Source organism: Meles meles, chromosome 5, assembly GCF_922984935.1.
Source record: "Meles meles chromosome 5, mMelMel3.1 paternal haplotype, whole genome shotgun sequence".
NCBI lineage: Eukaryota > Metazoa > Chordata > Mammalia > Carnivora > Mustelidae > Meles > Meles meles.
Genome location: NC_060070.1, coordinates 31,141,227 through 31,160,504, shown reverse-complemented (window position 1 = coordinate 31,160,504; position 19,278 = coordinate 31,141,227). Strand labels below are relative to the sequence as shown.

General features: G+C 37.1%; 1 protein-coding gene and 1 non-coding gene across 3 annotated transcripts in view; one reads left to right on the top strand and one right to left on the bottom strand.

Moving 5' to 3' along the window:
• The window catches only part of ASCC3 (activating signal cointegrator 1 complex subunit 3), a 361,766-nt gene extending 342,648 nt beyond the window's left edge, over positions 1-19,118 (bottom strand). For both annotated transcript variants that reach the window (XM_046005036.1, XM_046005037.1), the window contains exon 1: positions 18,860-19,118. The gene's annotated coding sequence lies outside the window, so the exon portion shown is untranslated. The remainder of the gene's footprint in view (positions 1-18,859) is intronic.
• Positions 14,855-14,991, top strand: LOC123942935. Its single transcript, XR_006818557.1, has one exon. It is a non-coding gene; the product is annotated as a small nucleolar RNA SNORA38 (small nucleolar RNA).
• Positions 19,119-19,278: the final 160 nt, after the last annotated feature.

Sequence of the window (19,278 nt, the reverse complement as noted above, 5' to 3'; positions counted from 1 at the left end):
CCTACAGTGTGAAATGTCCCACAAACCTGAATTAAGAGACCTCACTGATTATTTTGGCTCAAAGAACATGTGTTCAATGTGGGAAGGAAAGAACCAGGGGGACCATATAGAATATTTCAGACCATGACTTGATTCGGCTCTTCTTCTTTATTGTTTATATCCTTGAAAGTTATCACAAAGTTTAATATTTAAAAAAACTCTGAGTCCTATATTAGAATAATTATATACAAAATAACTGAAATGTTTACCAAACATTTAAGAGAATTGAACAATGAATAATAATAAAAAATGACCAGGCAAATTTGAAAATATGACTTTTAGAAATAAATATATTTATTAAATTTAAAAACAATCTATAAGGATTAAAGAATAGATTAGATGCAGCTAAAGAGAAAACTAGTGACCTGAAATAAAGATTTGAAGAAGTAACCCAGTATGCTGTCATAAAAAAGCAAACTAGAGATTAAGAAAGACGAAGAGGAAGAAGTCCAAATATATCAATATTCACAATAATTAAACTTAACATGAAAAAGATCAACAGAATTACTAAACGGCAATCAAGTGAACATTAGAGTTATATCTAAAACATAAGACAAAGAAGTTTGGATTGAATAAGATCTTCCTGTAAGTTATAACCAAAAGTAGCTGGTGGCTTTACCAAAATTTACCAAATCAGACAAAACAGACTTTAAAATAAAAGGTATTATAGAGGATTAAAAAATCCTCCCTACATAATAATAAAAATCACATCTCACTAAGAAAATATAAACATTTTCAATTTGCATGCCCTGATGAAAGAGCCTCAAACTAAATTAAAACAAACAGAACTCCAAAAAAGTCACAAGGGCAACATCAAAGTGAAAGTTCAATATTTCATTATTGAGGGGTCAAACCAACGCCCTCAAAAATTCAGTAAAGTTATATAGGGGACTTGAGCAGTGAAACTAGTAAGTTTAATTTAATGAACATATACAGAAATCTGTACCTAATGATGAGAAAATATATATTCTTCATAAGTAATGTAAAAAGTTTAAAGAAGTAGTCTGTGTATATTAGGCCATAAAGCAAATTTCAACAAATTTCAAAGAATAAGTAACACACAGATCAGGGTCAACAAACTTTTCCTGTGGAAAGAGAGAATAAATATTATAGATATGGGAGACCACATGCAGACTTTGTCACATACTTTGGGGTTTGTTTTTGCTTTTGTTTTAAACAACACTTTAAAAGTATAAAACTATTATTGGGCTCTGGGTGATCAAATTAGTTTGCTGACTGACTCCTGATACAGATTCTATTTTCTGAGCAAAATACAATAGACCAGAAATCAGAAGCAACAAAGATAAAGTAAAGAAACACAAATGATTGCATTCCAAATCAATAAGAAAATGGTATGAAAATGTCTGGGGGGAAAAAGATTTGGATGCCCTATATCACACCAAAGAATTTTAATCAGAAAAGTAAAATGACCTAATTTGCAAATAAACACCCTACCTAGCTGACTTTAAATTTCAACCACTCATTGGGAGAGAATTTAGGAGAGTACTTCTGAAAACAAAATGACTCATGGAATCACGTCTGGATTTTTCTAACACTGGGTAAATACTGTCTGGAGCATATGGAAGAAGAAATGCATGCAGGGGTAAATAGCACAGAACGGATTCTCAAATCTTAGTATGCATCAGTTACCCAGCTAAAACTAATAAGCCCCTGCCTCTATTCCTCATCCCCAATTTTGACTCAGTAGATTAGATGGCACTGATATGAGGCAAAAGAATTTTACATTTCCAACAAGTTCAGGTCAAGGACCACACTCTGAAAACAATTGTTTTAGGGATATTATCTTTCATTCTTTTTTTTTCTTTTTTATTATCTTTCATTCTTAAATCACATTCAATTTTGTCTCAAATCAATAGTGATCAAGGAGTTTCCACCTATTAAGAATTTAGTGACCTGAGCTTAATTTTAAGTGCACAACCTGTTTTCTAGAAGCCTTTCTCAACCATGGTCTGTGAGAGAATCAAATCTTAACTGAGAGTGACTTGAGTGACTTTTTTCTCAATTCTCCCAAGGATGGAACATATAGTTACTATTATCCATGTGGAGAAGTAAGGGACACAACAATGCCTTTGGGCACTGAGGTTTAAATTTTCTGTCCAGATTAAGAGACTATCAAGATAGGCATTCTATTCATAATGATTGACATTAACCCAGAAGTTTAAAGATCTTGACAGAAAACTGAATATAATCAGCCTCAGAATGTGCCTTTTACCACATAAATTAGTATTTTCAAAATGCAACATCATAACCAAAGACATATGCTACATGCAGTATTCTGCTACATGGAATACTCTGCCTCAGGTATGTTTTATGAATAAAATGGGTATTTGGAACCACTACTTCCATCATTTTGACATAACCCACTATAATCTCCTGAATCCCCTGTTCTTCTCTAAAAACAGCAGGGCATGAGAATAAAGATGGATGAAATCTAATTCACAAGCCTAACAAATCCTAACAAACAAGATAATACACCCAGTCTCTAAGAAGAGATCTAACAGCAGGGCCTGGTAATGAGGTCGCACTGTTGTCACATCCTACACTAATAGGAAACTTTAAAACTCCCTAAGGTCTCATCAAAATGACCAATATGAACTATAGTTGTCAAGAAAATTAAGTAACCCATACTACTTGATTTTCTGATTTTTTTTCTGTTTTCTTCCTCAGGTTGAATACTAACACTTCAAAAATGTAATAGCTCATTTGTTCATGATCACCTCTAAATCATTTATTGACAAATAGTTGAGTTTCTTTGATTTACGAAGAACAGTTTTAGATACTGGGTATAAATGAGATTTACAGAATTCTGTTCTTCAAAACTCACTGTAGTTTGTACCAATAAAAAAGATTACTAACACTTGAGGATACCTAAATGCATAAAAGTCAAAATGAGAAACAAATTTTACATCTTGGTTATTTCTTTCTTTTTTTTTTTTTTTTTTTTTAAGATTTATTTATTTATTTGACAGAGAGAGAGATCACAAGTAGGCAGAGAGGCAGGCAGAGAGAGAGGAGGAAGCAGTCTCCCTGCAGAGCAGAGAGCCCGATGCGGGGCTCGATCCCAGGACCCTGAGATCATGACCTGAGCCGAAGGCAGCGGCCTAATCCACTGAGCCACCCAGGCGCCCCATCTTGGTTATTTATTTAATCAGCAAATATCTATACATCACCAGTTATACATTAGACACATTGTGAGGCTCCAAAGATTAAAAAAAAAAATGGGGTTATGACCACACTTGCTCTGAATAACAAGCTTAGAGTATGGTTAAGAAGAGTTATAATAATTATGCAGCTATAACTGTAGGAAGACAGAGGTGGAATCTAAGAGAATGGGAAGGAAGGTAGATAAGGACCAAAGCTGAGATTTACAGGGCTTGAATGAATTACCTGAGTCACTGAAAAAAAATTAACCTACTGTAGAAAAATTACTCAGATTTAAGCTCGGTGAACAGATTAAATGTGGGTCAAACTGGAGTCCAAACAAGTTGGAAAGTTATTTATTACAGTAAACCAGATGTAAGATAAAGAGGATGGAATTAAGGCAAGAAAAAGCAGAAGATGAGTTTGAGAGATACTTAAAATTGAAAGAGAGAATGGATGGGATAGGCTGTTAAGATGAAGGGGAAAGGAGCAGGACACCCAAATTTGTTATTCAGGAGAGGCAGAATAGTGGCATATATATGTAATAGATGTCATACAGGAAGAGGAAAGATGACTGAATAATTCTGCTTTGTAAAGTTTTGATTATGTGCCATCAAGTAAGATAAACACCAGTTTTGGATTCCTTATCAAAGGTCTGGGCTAGAAAAAGAGAATTTAGAGTTATCACTTCAAGGCAGTTAAAACCATGAGTGAATACATTGCCTTTTTTTCTTTTTTGTAAAGATTTTATTTTTTTATTTATTTGACAGACAGAGATCACAAGTAGGCAGAGAGGCAGGCAGGCAGAAAGAGGGGGGAAGCAGGCTCCCCGCCGAGCAAAGAGCCCGACGTGGAGCTCGATCCCAGGACCCTGGGATCATGACCCGAGCCAAAGGCAGAGGCTTTAACCCACTGAGCCACCCAGGTGCCCCACATTGCTTTAAGTCAAATATAAATAAACCTGTGGACTTTCTCCCTAAGAAAGACATACACATATATAAATATTTTATAATTCATTTCAGAAGCCGCATGAATACCATGAAACTCATCCACATGAAACCCTAAAAACCTCTTGAGAGTAGACAGTAGAGGGCCAAGAATAGAGTCCTAAGAAATAGCTCAGCAAAGAGTTATCATATGAAGAAAGTGTTACCACAAGAGAACAGAATGTTACAACTGCTGTTGCAGAGTTCACAGTATTTGGCCACTCTCGGGTCTTAGGTGAATTTAGCACTCATACTTTCAAAAAAAACTGGGGGAGAAAGCAATTTTCAGTGGGTTGAAGAATAAATGAAAGAGAGAAAATGAGGAAATAAAATGGGTAGAAGCTATTTCTTCAAGGAACCTGGCAGAGAAGAAAAGGAGAAAGGCAAGAAATAGTAAAATACATTGGGTCAACAGTTTCTGAAAATATAGGAGAGCTGAGTACAATTCCATAATCAGGGGAGAGCCAGTAGAAAGAGAGGGAAACACTGAATAATCAGAACATTATGAGTAAGGGAGTAGAATCCCTGAGAATATAGGAGTGAATGAGAATAAAAGCATGAGGTAGATATAAGACTGCTAGAAGGAAAAGAGGGAGGGATGGATGTCTGGAGGTACAGATACGACTGTAACATGGTGAAGCATTGAACGGGGAGAGAAAAAGGTGGAGAAAGGGAGTTTCCACCAAAATCTTTGAGATCTGCTGAAACAATGAAAAAGACAATGAGAAAAAATTTTTGAAGACAGAAGCAAAAGTTTGATTTCACCACCAACAATAAGATAGGAAACTGATTAAGAAGCCAGTAAAAGATTTTTCAGGTAGCAATGAATACTCAGTTTATACTGGAAAAACACAAATTTACAGTGGCAACACTCTGGCAAAGGAACAAAGATTGGTATGATCCAGGGTTGAGGTTTTATAACATAGCAACAGTAGTAGGACAGTGGAGCCTAAATGATGAGACTAATTTCTGATTTGAGGTCCAAACAAAAGGAAATGATGTTCAAGTTGGAGGTCTTAAAGACACATCATGGCCCTGGGTGGCTTAGAAGGTTAAGTGTCTGCCTTTGGCTCAGGTCATGATCCTGGAGTCCTGGGATCCAATCCCACATCCTGCTATCTGCTTTGCAGAGGGCCTGCTTCCCCCTCTCCCTCTGCCTGCTGCTCCCCCTGCTTGCAATTTGTCAAATAAACGAATGGAATCTTAAAAAAAAAAAAAAAAAAAAGACACACCATAATGTTCACGGTGAAAATTTCTGGTTTATAAGACTACAATGAGGGGCGCCTGGGTGGCTCAGTGGGTTAAAGCCTCTGCCTTTGACTCAGGTCATGATCTCAGGGTCCTGGGATCGAACCCCGCATCGGGCTCTCTGCTCAGCAGGGGGTCTGCTTCTCCCTCCCTCTCCGCCTGTCTTTCTGCCTACTTGTGATCTCTATCAAATAAATAAATAAATAAACAAATCTTTTAAAAAAAAAGGCTAGAATGAATACATTTTAAGATAAATTATCCTATGTAGCAGTTACCTCAGTAATTTTTATTACATATTTAGTATGACCTACTAAATGGCAAATGAATAAATGAAAAAATCCTTTAATAATAAATATTAATACCTTAGCATATAATTCATAAAAGACTAAAACCCAAAAGACTATTTTTATTGGCCAGCAGTAGCCACCTGTGATTATCTGAATGAATCTTCAGAATGTTGATTATATATAAGTACAGATAAAAAAGAAAAGGTCTTGAAGAACTTAATTGTCCTTTTAAACATTGAATTCAGGGGGACGCCTGGGTGGCTCAGTTGGTTAAGCGGCTGCCTTCAGCTCAGGTCATGATCCCAGCGCCCTGGGATCGAGTCCCACATCGGGCTCCGTGCTCAGCAGGGAGCCTGCTTCGCCCTCTGCCTCTGCCTGCCACTCTGTATGCATGTGTGCGCGTGGGCGCGCGCGCTCTCTCTCTCTAATAAATAAATAAAATCTTAAAAAAAAAAAAACATTGAATTTAGGTAAGAAAAAAATCTGAATGGAATATGTTTCCCTTTGTGAAATGATATTAACCAATAACCAGTGGACTAGAATTCTAGTACACATTATTCTGAAATACCACATAGCAAGTTTTTCTAAAAGGGGTCTGACTGCTTGACCCTAACTTTAGGAAAATATAGTTACTGTATTTTTCATTATAAATAAATAACAGTCAAACTGTATTTCCTAACGAATGTAAAGTCACCAATTAACTCTTGGCAATCATGGATACTAGAAAATTACTGGGAGGAAAAGTCAAAGTGATATAATGTAGGTGAGGGATAAAAACACTGGAATAACGGGAGTAGGCTGTGAAAGGAGTAAAATTAGAATTTAAGATTTCAACACTTATATATGCCCACAAACCAGATCTTGAAAAATAAACTGGAATATTTATATTTTACTTCTAAAAAGTGATTTTTAAAAGAGTTAATTAAGCCAAGGTTAGAATTCAGAAAACACCAGCCTTCGTAGAAACATTACATATAATAATCCTCTAGCATGCCATTTCAAAGGCGGGTAATTTTTCACAGTAAATTCGAAAAAAGATTTTTACCTTTTATTCCTAACTTGTACATTATTGCCATCAGTTAGTTAATACAGTAGAGTCATATCATAGGCACATTTACCTATTTGAATCAACCAAATAAAACAGGCCAAATGAAGTTACAGATAGACAGAAACAATAATACTGGAGTTTCTGCCACTATTTAATAACTGACTACATGCTCCAGAGTGAATGGAAGATGAGCAATAAAAATATGATGCTCCCTTCATGTGTGAATCACTATGCGCATCTCAAACTGTGAGCATTCTGCTGCACTGCAATGTTTAAAACCATGTTCCCTTTAAAAAAAAAAAATAGGGCGTCTGGGTGGCACAGTAGGTGGAGTGTTGGACTCTTGATTTTTGTGAGATCAAGCCTGGTCTCTGGCTCCACACTCGGCTTAGAGTTTGCGTAAGATTCTCTCTCCCTCTGTTCACCCCCTCCCCCGCACACTCTCTCACTCTCATAATAAATAAATAAAATCTTTTAAATATATATACACACACATCATGGCCATTAAACACAAGCCAACTTTTCACCTGGTTCATTTGAAGAAACTGATTATTTTCCAAGTCTGGAAAAAAGACACGAGTGCACACAACATACTAAGACAGTGTGTTCTGACAAACTTGTGTCCAGCTGAAGGATTTTCAAGGGCAATTTTTAGCTATTCATAATTTCCACCCAAGAAGTTCACTTAATATCTTAACTCATTCCTAAGCAAGAAGCAACTGCTCTTCAACAGTTTCCAGACAAATAAGAAAACACACTTGGAGCCTTAACAACACAGAAAGCAAAGGTAATATAAATAATACATAAATATACACTTTTTATATAAATAACATATCTAATGGTTTATTAAAAATGAAATTTATATAAGGTTTATACTCTTTAATTTACTTCCCCCAAGTATTTACTTATATTAACCCTAGGTTTCCCACCCTAGAAAGAATAGACCTAATTAGGCTCATAATTCTACACCAAAGTTTTCATATTATAAGAGACCCGCAAAATTATATTAATTTTACTTTTTAAGGATAAAGAACGTTTTTCTTTAAATGCCCTTGGAAAACCAAGTGTCTAGAAAAATATATCAGCTCCAGTGAAGAACAAGACGTGTAGTCAGAAAGCATTTCAGAAACCCCAAACAAGTTCACTTATTACTCCTAGAGAACACATGGAACAGATACACAACATACTAGGAGTGTGTATCTTAACTCTCTCCACACTAGTCCAGTTGAAAAGGTCCTGGGCCAGATTATCTGAGAAAGGCAGAATTCTAATTCCACCCCAACCTATGGGCTTCTGGAAGACCCAAAAAATGTCTGTCTGTCCCTTAATAAAACCTGAATTCACCAAACCAAAACTCTAGTGAATCTCAAGCCTTAGCTGTTTAGAGAGAAAGGGTTTTCCTGACCTGACACTGGTTCTTCTGTATTACAACTTTATGGAGCACCACTACATTTCTGAATATGAGCTCCTTTAGGAATTCTGACTCAAATTTTTACACCCAAACAAACAGGATCATCCACTCTGAATCCAAAAAAAAAAAAAAATCAAAGCGTATGATGACCTTAATCTTTACTTCTTATTGTTTTGTGCATAGCAGAGGAAATTCTTAAATAGCCCTAACACTGACATTATATAAAAGAAGTTGGCACACACTCAGTACCCCTTTTTCTCAAGTAGAGAAAAACATTAAAATCAGGACTCTGATGAATTGATGTGTAAACAAAAAAATAAAAAACAGAAAAGTAAATTACTACTCACTAGACATTATGAATGCCTCTCTATGTACAAGTACATAGAGAGTAAAAATTCTGTTATGTTACTACACTGCATTTAATATATATGCTTTATTTATTATTTCTGACAAAAAAAATGTATTGCCACAGCCATTATTTAACATTCAGGTGTGAATTGTTTCAATATTCTGAAAACTTAACTACCGATAAAAAAAAAAAAAACCAAGTGCTTTCTTTTGCTTTCTGTGATATCAGTCAGAAATATGCCCTGACAAATAAAGGTCCACCAGAATGTCTTTTCTGTGTCTTGTCGTGAGACGAACCATCACCTTCTTATGAGACTTTATCCTCTGCCACTCACAGCTTCCTAAACTAAAAAAAAATGTTTGAAAGGATCAGGCCTGTTAGTTGTCATTCTTTCTAGGCCACTTTTCTTAGCAATAAATTATATATTCTACAATTGAGAGGAAAAACAAGTTTTGAAAATGATACTCTTCACCTTTTTAAAATCCAATTACTGAAAGAAACATCACGTTTCAAAAAGCATTACAAACATATTTTTAAAATTCACTTTCTCTAATGCTTTAAAAATTAGTGCATGTAACCTTAAATTTTTAAATAATAATATAGACATTTCTCTAAAGATTGTTTATTAACAATTTTTACAGTGAAGATACCAGGAAAATCATGATATCTGTTGACTTAATAAAAATGGTATCTGTATAGATTGAACAATGATGTTTTTCAATGTTTTATAAAAATTTCCATACAAGTATAGACCATAAAATAACTGATTACTGGATATTGCTTCCTGATCATAAATACACTTTAAAAGAGCTATTTGTACTTAAGTCATCAAATTTATGCACTCTTTCCCACATTAGTGACTTTTAAATAGGTGAACACACCACCGGTCATCCTACTTTAAGCCTTCTCTTCACCAAGTCAATCAATTCCATTTCTTTCCATCAACCCCCTCATTATGCCTTGGTTTACATCCTGGAAATGGCAGTATTTTTCAAAAGAGAAAGATCTGAAGCAAATACGGCAAAAATTACAACTTGTTAAATCTTGTTAAATTATTTTCTGAAACTTCCCATATTCTTGAAATATTTCATAATTAAAAGTTTTAATTAAGTTTCAATAAAAACAGAAGCTAATGAGAGAGAGAGAGCAGTTTTAAAGCAACACACTGAATGGCAAATCACTGGTTCTGAAACTATGACCAGAATCACTGGTTCTGAAACTATGACCAGAGACTGAACATCTGAACATGGAGCATCTGGGTGCTTGTTTAACGTTCCCACACACATTGTGCCTCAATGCCTTTTAAGGAAATAGTTAATAATAGGTCACCAAATTTTTGAAATACGTACCAACTTTGTAAAAGGTTAAAGGGGAAAAATGAACACAAAGTAAAAGATCAGACAAGCCCATCACAGTAGCACACCTTGAGACCTTGTAAAGACTTGAGAAACACCAGGCTCACCGGGGTGAAAAAGTAAACATCAAGATGGTAATCTAACCAAGGAAGACTAAAACTTGATCAATTTTCACAATCATCTGAAAAAGATGTTAAAGTGTTTTTTATCCCACTTTTTATTCAGCACCAATAAAAAATATATTGCATCTGGTGAAAACACTTTCTCTCCCTTCATCAATTCATTCAAGAAAATTTTACTCAGTGGGGATAGATGATAAAATTGCTGACATGAAATTGTCCCCTCTCTCTTTATTAGTAATAAGTAATACGTAATTACTTATTAGTAATATTTTCTTCTTTACTGGATCATCTCCAAAGCCTAAAAAATATGGCATAAGGGCTCCCATGTTTAAAACCCCCATTGACGCCAATTAACATCTTACTTTTCTGCTTCTCTACAATAAAAATTCCATTCTGATCAGGCTTTTGCCTCCACTGTTCCATCAAAACAGCTATCAGTGTCACAAATAACCTCAACACTGCCAAATCCAATGTTACTTCTCAGTCCTTGTTTAATTCCTGTCAGTTTTTGACCTAGCCCTTTTTTTTCCCCTTTTTTAAAATTTCTTTTCAGCGTAACAGTATTCATTGTTTTTGCACCACACCCAGTGCTCCATGCAATACATGTCCTCCCTATTACCCACCACCTCGTTCCCCAACCTCCCACCCCCCCCACCCCTTCAAAACCCTCAGGTTGTTTTTCAGAGTCCATAGTCTCTCATGGTTCATCTCCCCTTCCAATTTCCCTCAACTCCCTTCTCCTCTCCATCTCCCCAAGTCCTCCATGTTCTTTGTTATGCTCCACAAATAAGTGAAACCATATGATACCTGACTCTCTCTGCTTGACTTATTTCACTCAGCATAATCTCTTCCAGTCCCGTCCATGTTGCTACAAAAGTTGGGTATTCATCCTTTCTGATGGAGGCATAATATTCCATCGTGTATATGTACCACATCTTCCTTATCCATTCGTCTGTTGAAGGGCATCTTGGTTCTTTCCACAGTTTGGCGACCGTGGCCATTGCTGCTATAAACACTGGGGTACAGATGGCCCTTCTTTTCACTACATCTGTATTGTTGGGGTAAATACTTAGTAGTGCAATTGCAGGGTTATAGGGAAGCTCTATTTTTAATTTCTTGAGGAATCTCCACACTGTTCTCCAAAGTGGCTGCACCAACTTGCATTCCCACCAACAGTGTAAGAGGGTTCCCCCTTTTCCACATCCTCTCCAACACACGTTGTTTCCTGTCTTGCTAATTTTGGTCATTCTAACTGGTGTAAGGTGATATCTCAATGTGGTTTTAATTTGAATCTCCCTGACGGCTACGATGATGAGCATTTTTTCATGTGTCTGATAGCCATTGTATGTCTTCATTGGAGAAGTGTCTGTTCATATCTTCTGCCCATTTTTTGATATGATTATCTGTTTTGTGTGTGTTGAGTTTGAGGAGTTCTTTATAGATCCTGGATATCAACCTGTTTGTCTGTAGTGTCATTTGCAAATATCTTCTCCCATTCCGTGGGTTCCCTTTTTGTTTTGTTGACTGTTTTCTTTGCTGTGCAGAAGCTTTTGATCTTGATGAAGTCCCAAAAGAATTCATATAGCAATTCAGTAACGTGGCAGGATACAAAGTTAATGTACAGAAATCAGTGGCTTTCTTACACACTAACAATGAAAATACAGAAAGGGAAATTAGAGAATCGATTCCATTTACTATAGCACCAAGAACCATAAGATACCTGGGAATAAACCTAACCAAAGAGGTAAAGGATCTATACTCGAGGAACTACAGAACACTCATGAAAGAAATTGAAGAAGACACAAAAAGATGGAAGACCATTCCATGCTCTTGGATCAGAAGAATAAACATTGTTAAAATGTCTATACTGCCTAGAGCAATCTATACTTTTAATGGAGAAATATTCCTAAAATTTGTATGGAATCAGAAGAGACCCCGAATTGCTAAGGAAATGTTGAAAAACAAAAACAAAACTGGCGGCATCACGTTACCTGATTTCAAGCTTTACTACAAATCTGTGATCACCAAGACAGCGTGGTACTGGGCATAAAAACAGACACGTAGACCAGTGGAACAGAGTGGAGAGCCCAGATATGGACCCTCAACTCTATGGTCAAATAATCTTCGACAAAACAGGAAAAAATATACAGTGGAGAAAAGACAGTGTCTTCAACAAATGGTGTTGGGAAAACTGGACAGCTATACGTAGAAGAATGAAACTCAACCATTCTCTTACACCGTACACAAAGATAAACTCGAAATGGATAAAAGACCTCAACGTGAGACAGGAATCCATCAGAATCCTAGAGGAGAACATAGGCAGTAACCTCTTTAATATCAGCCACAGCAACTTCTTTCAAGATATGTCTCCAAAGGCAAAGGAAACAAAAGTGAAAATGACCTAGTCCTTCCAGATACAGTTGCTTCCCTTTGCACCTACGACACCAGTATCTCATTTTTTTCTCCAACACTGGCACTTTTTTCTCCTGTTGATTCCTCCTCATTCTCCTATCCTTTAAGCATTGCTGTGCGCCAAGATCAGATCTCAGACCCCTTTTCTAGCTACACTTGTTTCTTAGGTGATCCCATTCAGTCTCAAGGCTTTAAGTATCAGTTATATGCTAATCCCAAATTCTTATCTCCATGCTGCACCTCTCACCTGTATTCCAGATTTGTATACCCATGACCTCTTTCACATCTCCACTTGCATGTCTAATGCAAAACTTAACTTAAACTTAAGAATATCAAAATTGATCTCCCACTGCAAATCTCCTGTGGTCTACTTCACTTTAATGAATTACAACTCCATTCTGACTGTTGCTAAGGCCAAAAGTAAACTTGGAGTTATGTTTTACTCATCAGCAAATTCTCCCAATTCTACCTTCAAAATATATTCAGAATCTGACCACTTCTGACTGTCACTCTCTCTTCCCTAGATTATTAGAATCACCTATCTAGTCTCACTGTTTTCATCCTTACAATAATCTAATTTCCACACACAAACAAGAATAATTCTTCCCCCAAACAGGTAACATTTGTGGCTCTACTCTGCTCAAAACCCTTTAAAAGTTTCCCATACCTCTGAGTAAACTTCAAAAGGCTTAAAGAACTTGGCTTTCTCTTACGTTTGGATCTGATCTCCTCTAACTCTCCTCTTTGCTCATATTGGGACATCCATATTGCCCTTCCTTCTAGTGATATAACTATACCAAGCAGATCTCCCTATATGAAAACTTTTCTCAAACATGCCACATAGGTAGCTCCTTCATTTCCCCAGGTCTTTGCTCAAATGTCTCTTTACCAGAAGCCTTCTCTGAACAGCACCCCCTTCCTTGATCCTTCTCTTGCATTCAACTCACTTTGTTTCATGGCACTTATCACATGACACGTTTTCTGTGTTTTTTATCAGTTTCACCTAATAGAATATGAGCCAGATGAGGGTGAAAATTTTGCTTTGTTCATTGTAGTATCCACATCATCTAAAATAAAACAGTATTTTGGGCCTAGTAGGTTCTCAATAAGTATCTGTATAATGGCCAGATAGAGCGACTGAAAAGAAAGATAAAAGGAGGTAAAAATGGCCACAAAAAAGAGGCAGTATTTACAGGTCTGGATATACACACACATACACACACATATATAAAATATATATTTTTTAATGTTTACATCATCTTCATTTCAAAACCTCAAAAATATCCCCCCCACACACATAAGTTAATTTAATCATTTGATTAATTTATTTTAGTCCTTAAGGAGATGTTTTACAAACTAGTAAGTTTTCCAAACACTAAAGAAATAAAAATCTACCATGATTTTCTCAACTCATGATGCCACTCTACTCAAAGAACTCAAGAACTTATACATGCAGAAATTTAATCCTAAAGTTAATATTTGAGTATTTTCTAAATTTCAGGCTAATATAATAGAAAACAAGAATCAATGGTAAAAGTTGACAGTTGCTAGAAAACCTAGATTAGGAGTGGGCTCAGAAGGAAAACCACAGTAGAAGAACATAGGAACAGACTCCATTCACCTGTTACTTCTTAACTAACATTTCTATTATATCCAATAAATACAAAGAGAACAGCTCTGAAAAACAAGTTCAATCAATCATTTTTCAAACTCCCTAATAACTATTTTCCCCCCAAGCTAATGGCCAAAATCAGTAACTTAGGATACCAAACTTTTCACTTTTTAAATCAATGACAAAGCCTCTACTTTACTTACTTCTGACTGACCAGGCAGCATTCAGGGGTATTTTTCCTTGATTCAAGTCAATTCAAAGTCTCACAAAGCCAGCATCTTGACTAGCACCTCAGGACTGCAGTAGTGTAAGTCTTGCTTTTTTCCCTAGTACCTTGCATGGTTCTTGGCCTATACCAAGAAGCTCAATAAATATTTGTTCAATGATCTGTGACTCTTTCTAAAAGTGATCTTTAGGCTATTCCTTGTTTCCCCACCCCCCAGAGTACAGACAGTGCTAATTTTTGCAAAGTTTCCTTCACTCTTTAAAGAATGCTCATAAAAACAGTTTAAGGAGTCCCCCGGTGTTAAAAGTCCTGCTTAAATCAGGTCTATTTTAGAAAATGCATACACACTGGGAAAAAATGCACTGAGATTATTTTTACAAAATGGGTATCAGCCTCATATTAAGTTCTTCTTATAAATCATTTATATCAGGTTTTATAATTAAGTTTCTTAAATCAAGATGAAGGTATATTTATTTCTATTGATGTTTAAAAGTAGAATTTAACATTTTTAGATTGTTTTATCTGATTAGCCTGTTGGGCATTTATTGACTTTCAAGAAAGTAAGTAAAAGAATTTTTCTAAAAAAGACAAATAGAATCCCCCAACAAAGGGATAGATGTCCATGTGGTTTTTTGTCTTCGGACATGTAAGAATTGGAAGCAAAGAAACGCTGACTTGAAGACGATTGGGGTCAGCCTTCTCCCTGCAGGCTCAAGATCAACCATCCCAGAACGAAAAAAAAAAAAGAAAAGAAATAAAGAAAAAAATTGTCTCATTAATAAGAATTTCCCCTCTGGAATGGAATGTTTTCCTTTATGAAATTTGTATGCCATGCTTCCAAGCTACACACAACTGAATAACTTTCTAGTCACTAACTTAATTTCAAAATGACCTAGCAAGTCTTTAAAAATTCTGGGAAACTGGGGCAACTGGGTGGCACAGTCAGTAAAGCGTCTGACTCTTGGTTTTGGCTCAGGTCATGATCTCAGGGTCCTGAGATAGAGGCCTGAGATGGAGGCCTTGGGCTCTACTTGGGATTCTCTCTCCCTTTCCCTCTGTCCTTCTTTATTCCCCCCACCCCCTATGCCACATCCACTCTCTCTCCAAAATAAATAAATCTTCAAATAAATAAATAAATAAAAGTGCTGGGAAATGTTACCAACTGCCTCTCTGACTACTCCATAATCCTGAGATAATTCCCTCCTTTTGAAGCTCTGCTTTAATAGACCAGAATAGAAAATTAAGAGGTTTCTGAATTCATATGGTTTAGTTAGAAGTTCTCCAATATAAATTGGTTGCACTGGGATCACTGGGGAGTTGTTTGAACATAGATATTTCTAGAACCACCCACAGAAATTCTGATTCAGTACGTTTGAAAATCTCTGGTTTAATTATTTTTTTAAAGATTTTATTTATTTATTTATTTGACAGAGAGACAGAGAGAGAGAGAGAGATCACAAGGAGGCAGAAAGGCAGGCAGAGAGAGTAGAAGGGAAGCAGGCTCCCTTCGGAGAAGAGAGCCCTATGTGGGGCTTGATCCCAGGACCCTGGGGTCATGACCTGAGTGTAAGGCAGAGGCTTTAACCCACTGAGCCACTCAGGAGCCCCTCTGGTTTAATTATTAAACAAGTAGGTGTGAACTTTCCCACCTTCAAATATAAATATTTCTCAGCAATGATTTCATTAAAACATATACTGAGAATGCTTACTGCTACCTGTAAATTTATTACACATTACTAGCTTTAAAATTATGTATGTCTTCCAAATTCCACCCTATTTTCCATATCAGTTCAAACCTTTGATAATGAACTTCCTAAAAATTCTCTTTGAAGAGTAGATCATAGAAGTAGAGGAAGATAAGCCCAAACTCCAAAATCAGAAAAATAAAATAAGATTCTACCTTAATTTACAAAGGTCCCCAGGAGTTAGTCTATTCAAGTAACAATGAGGAGAGGCAAAATGACATGTATGAAAGTAAAATAAAAAGAATGAGAACTGAATTCAGATGTCCATTTTTGTTTGATGATAAAAAATCAGCTAAATTTTCTGGGTATCAACTTTCTGATCCATAAAATAGAGTTTCAAAATTATTTTTTTAAAGATTTATTTATTTGAGAGAAAGAGAGAATACAAACTGGGGGAGAGGGAGAGGGAGAAGCAGGCTCTCTACTGACCAGGGAACCCGAAGTGGGGCTCAATTCCAGCTCCCTGGGATCATGACCTGAGCTGAAGACAGAAGCTTAGCTGACTGAGCTACCCAGGCGCCCCTCAAGATGATTTTTAAATGCTCCTTTCAGGTTGAATGATCTGATTAAATCAGAATATTCAAAGATGGATTAAACTGCATTAAATCTGAATAACAGAGTTTCAGAAATAAGACAACCTGCAAAGCAGATTATTATAGCTAACAGCAGGAAAATGAAACTGAACACAAACATTCTCAAACATACTTGCTCATCTGCATGCAAAATGGAGGACTTAAATGAGATACTATATGCTAAATGAATGAACATTTATATAGTCTACTATGAGGGAGGCATTATACTAGGCAAAAGATGTAAGAAAGAAGACCCAGTAACTACTTTAAAAAACTTTACAGTATAACGTAGGAAAAAGACACATAATGCCTACCTTCTCACAATTACTAAATACATTAAGATACCTTATTCTTTCCTCCTTGGCAATTATGCACTTTTTCTTTCCATAAATGTTTGTTAAAATTTCAACTTCAGGTAGTTTTCTCCTCAAAGTTGAAAACTGTGCCACATTATATAAAGATAATACTTTGCACTGCAAGGGCTTATGCTAACTACCTCCCCAGAGAAGGTACTATGGGGCAAAAAATTTATTTGTCAGTAAGTACCATATATATTTCTGATGAATATGCTTTGTGCATATAATTCTTATGAATTACAAGTTATTAACACATAGAAGATCCAATGAGACCAATGTAAAAATGGGAAAATTAAAGTCTTTTTCAGATAGAAACTGATTTCCAATTGTGAACTTTGTATTTAAGCCAACTTTACAAAAAGAAAAAAAATGATTCTTGGGGCTCCTGGGTGGCTCAGTCAGTTAAGCGGCTGACTCGATTTTGGCTCAAGTCATGATCTCAGGGTATTGAGATAGAGCCCTGCATTGGTCTCCCCAATCAGTGAGGAGTGTGCTTGAGATTCTCTCTCTTCTTCTCCCAATACCCCTCCCCCCACTTGAGCTCCCTCTCCCTCTCTCTCTCAAATAAATAAATCTTTAAAAAAAAAAAAAAGAAAAAAATTATTCTTAACTGGCAAAACATTGACACATATCCTTTTTGATCAAAGGCAAAATCAAGTCATACCGTTCAAGAAAAATAATCTGTTCCTTTTTAGAGGCCTATTACATATTAATATTGACAATAACTTACTCTCATGAAAAGCTTCACTTTGGTGCACTAGAGATCCACGACATGAAGAGGAACCCTAGTTAGGATTCTCTGTTAAAAAGGTGTGGGGCTATAGAAAGTTGCTAAGCACAGACACTGTATCTCTCTTGATTTTCTAGGCCTAGCACAGTGCCTGATACAGATGAAGATATGAATGAATGAAATGATAAAAGAAAACTGTTCAGCAGGGATCAAGAAGGCTAAACCATGAAAAATTATTCATTCAAATAAGATCATTTAGCCTACACTTAATTGACATCTCTACGGAGCATTTTTCTCATGCGAGACTACTATTATAGTATCATCACAAATAAAAAATACATGCACGGAACCTCAATCCAGAGTAGAATCAAAAGCTGAATTCTTAACTTTTCACAACACTCTGAAAATGAGAAAAAAAATTCATCCATGAAACATGAAATCTAGTGATGAAAATACTGGCTATTCAATCCAATCTTACTTAGAGAAAGAAAATATTCTTACTAGTTTGAGTATACATGTGATACCATTCATATCAAACTTTTAGCTAACGCTAAAATTATGCTTCTTTTAAACCAAAGAAGAGCAAAATACACAACCACACTACATTCAATAAGTAAATTAACTTATGATATAAAGGCTACTTAATACAACTGCCCCCATACCCACAACACCTGCCTCAAACGCGCACACATCTACTTATTTCAATATGACATTCTAGACTCAGCGATTGCTAAATTCACCCACAGTTCACCAGGACCAACTCCCTAACCAGACTGTTTACTTTTCAGTGTGGGGGTAAAAAATATAAAGGAGTCTTTTCTCCCAAAATCTGTGTGAAGAAAACGAAAAAGTTACCACGGCTTTTAACAAAACAAACGAAACCTAAAGAAAGCAAATTACCCTCACACAGGAAAGAAAAATCACCCCATCTGGTCACCACGTTGTGGCCTAATACCTGGCCAATATGTGGCTTGGGTCGATTTTTCTGATCACTACTCCCACCTACAGATTCCAAGAGTGGGACCGGACTGTCGGAGACCACAGACACGACTTCAGGCCCCGAGAGGGATGACAGCTCTTGGCTTGCCGCCTATTCCCGAAGGGGCTGTCCCGTCGCGTAGCCCACCCCGAACTCCCTGCCCCGCCATCTACCCCTGGCCGCGGCGCCCCTCCTCCTTCTCCCACCTCCACCTCCTCACCTCTCGGCACCAGCTCACACGCGTCCCATCACTCGGTCAGCTTCTACCTTCGAGTCTCCCTCCCTTTCGTTTTCATTTTTACTTCCCACGCCGGGTAGAGAACGGAGGGCAGAGCCGAGGATGCCAGTGGGCGGCTGCACCACTGTGCCTTCCTCCGCACCCCACCCGGAGCTCACCGGGGTCACTCCCAGTCACAGAGTACAGCGCCCCGACCACCACACAGACCTACAAACCCGGCAAGGAGGGAGGGGGCGGAGCAGGCGCGGGCCTACACGTCACCCGACCGCAGCGGCGCCAACGTCGGCACGTCGGCTCCCCCCGGGCCCCACCCCGTCCGCGCGCGCCGCCGCCCGCCTCCGGCTCGCCTCCCGCCCGCGGAGCTGAGCTGCGAAGGGGGCCGGGCTGGCGCCGAGGGCGCG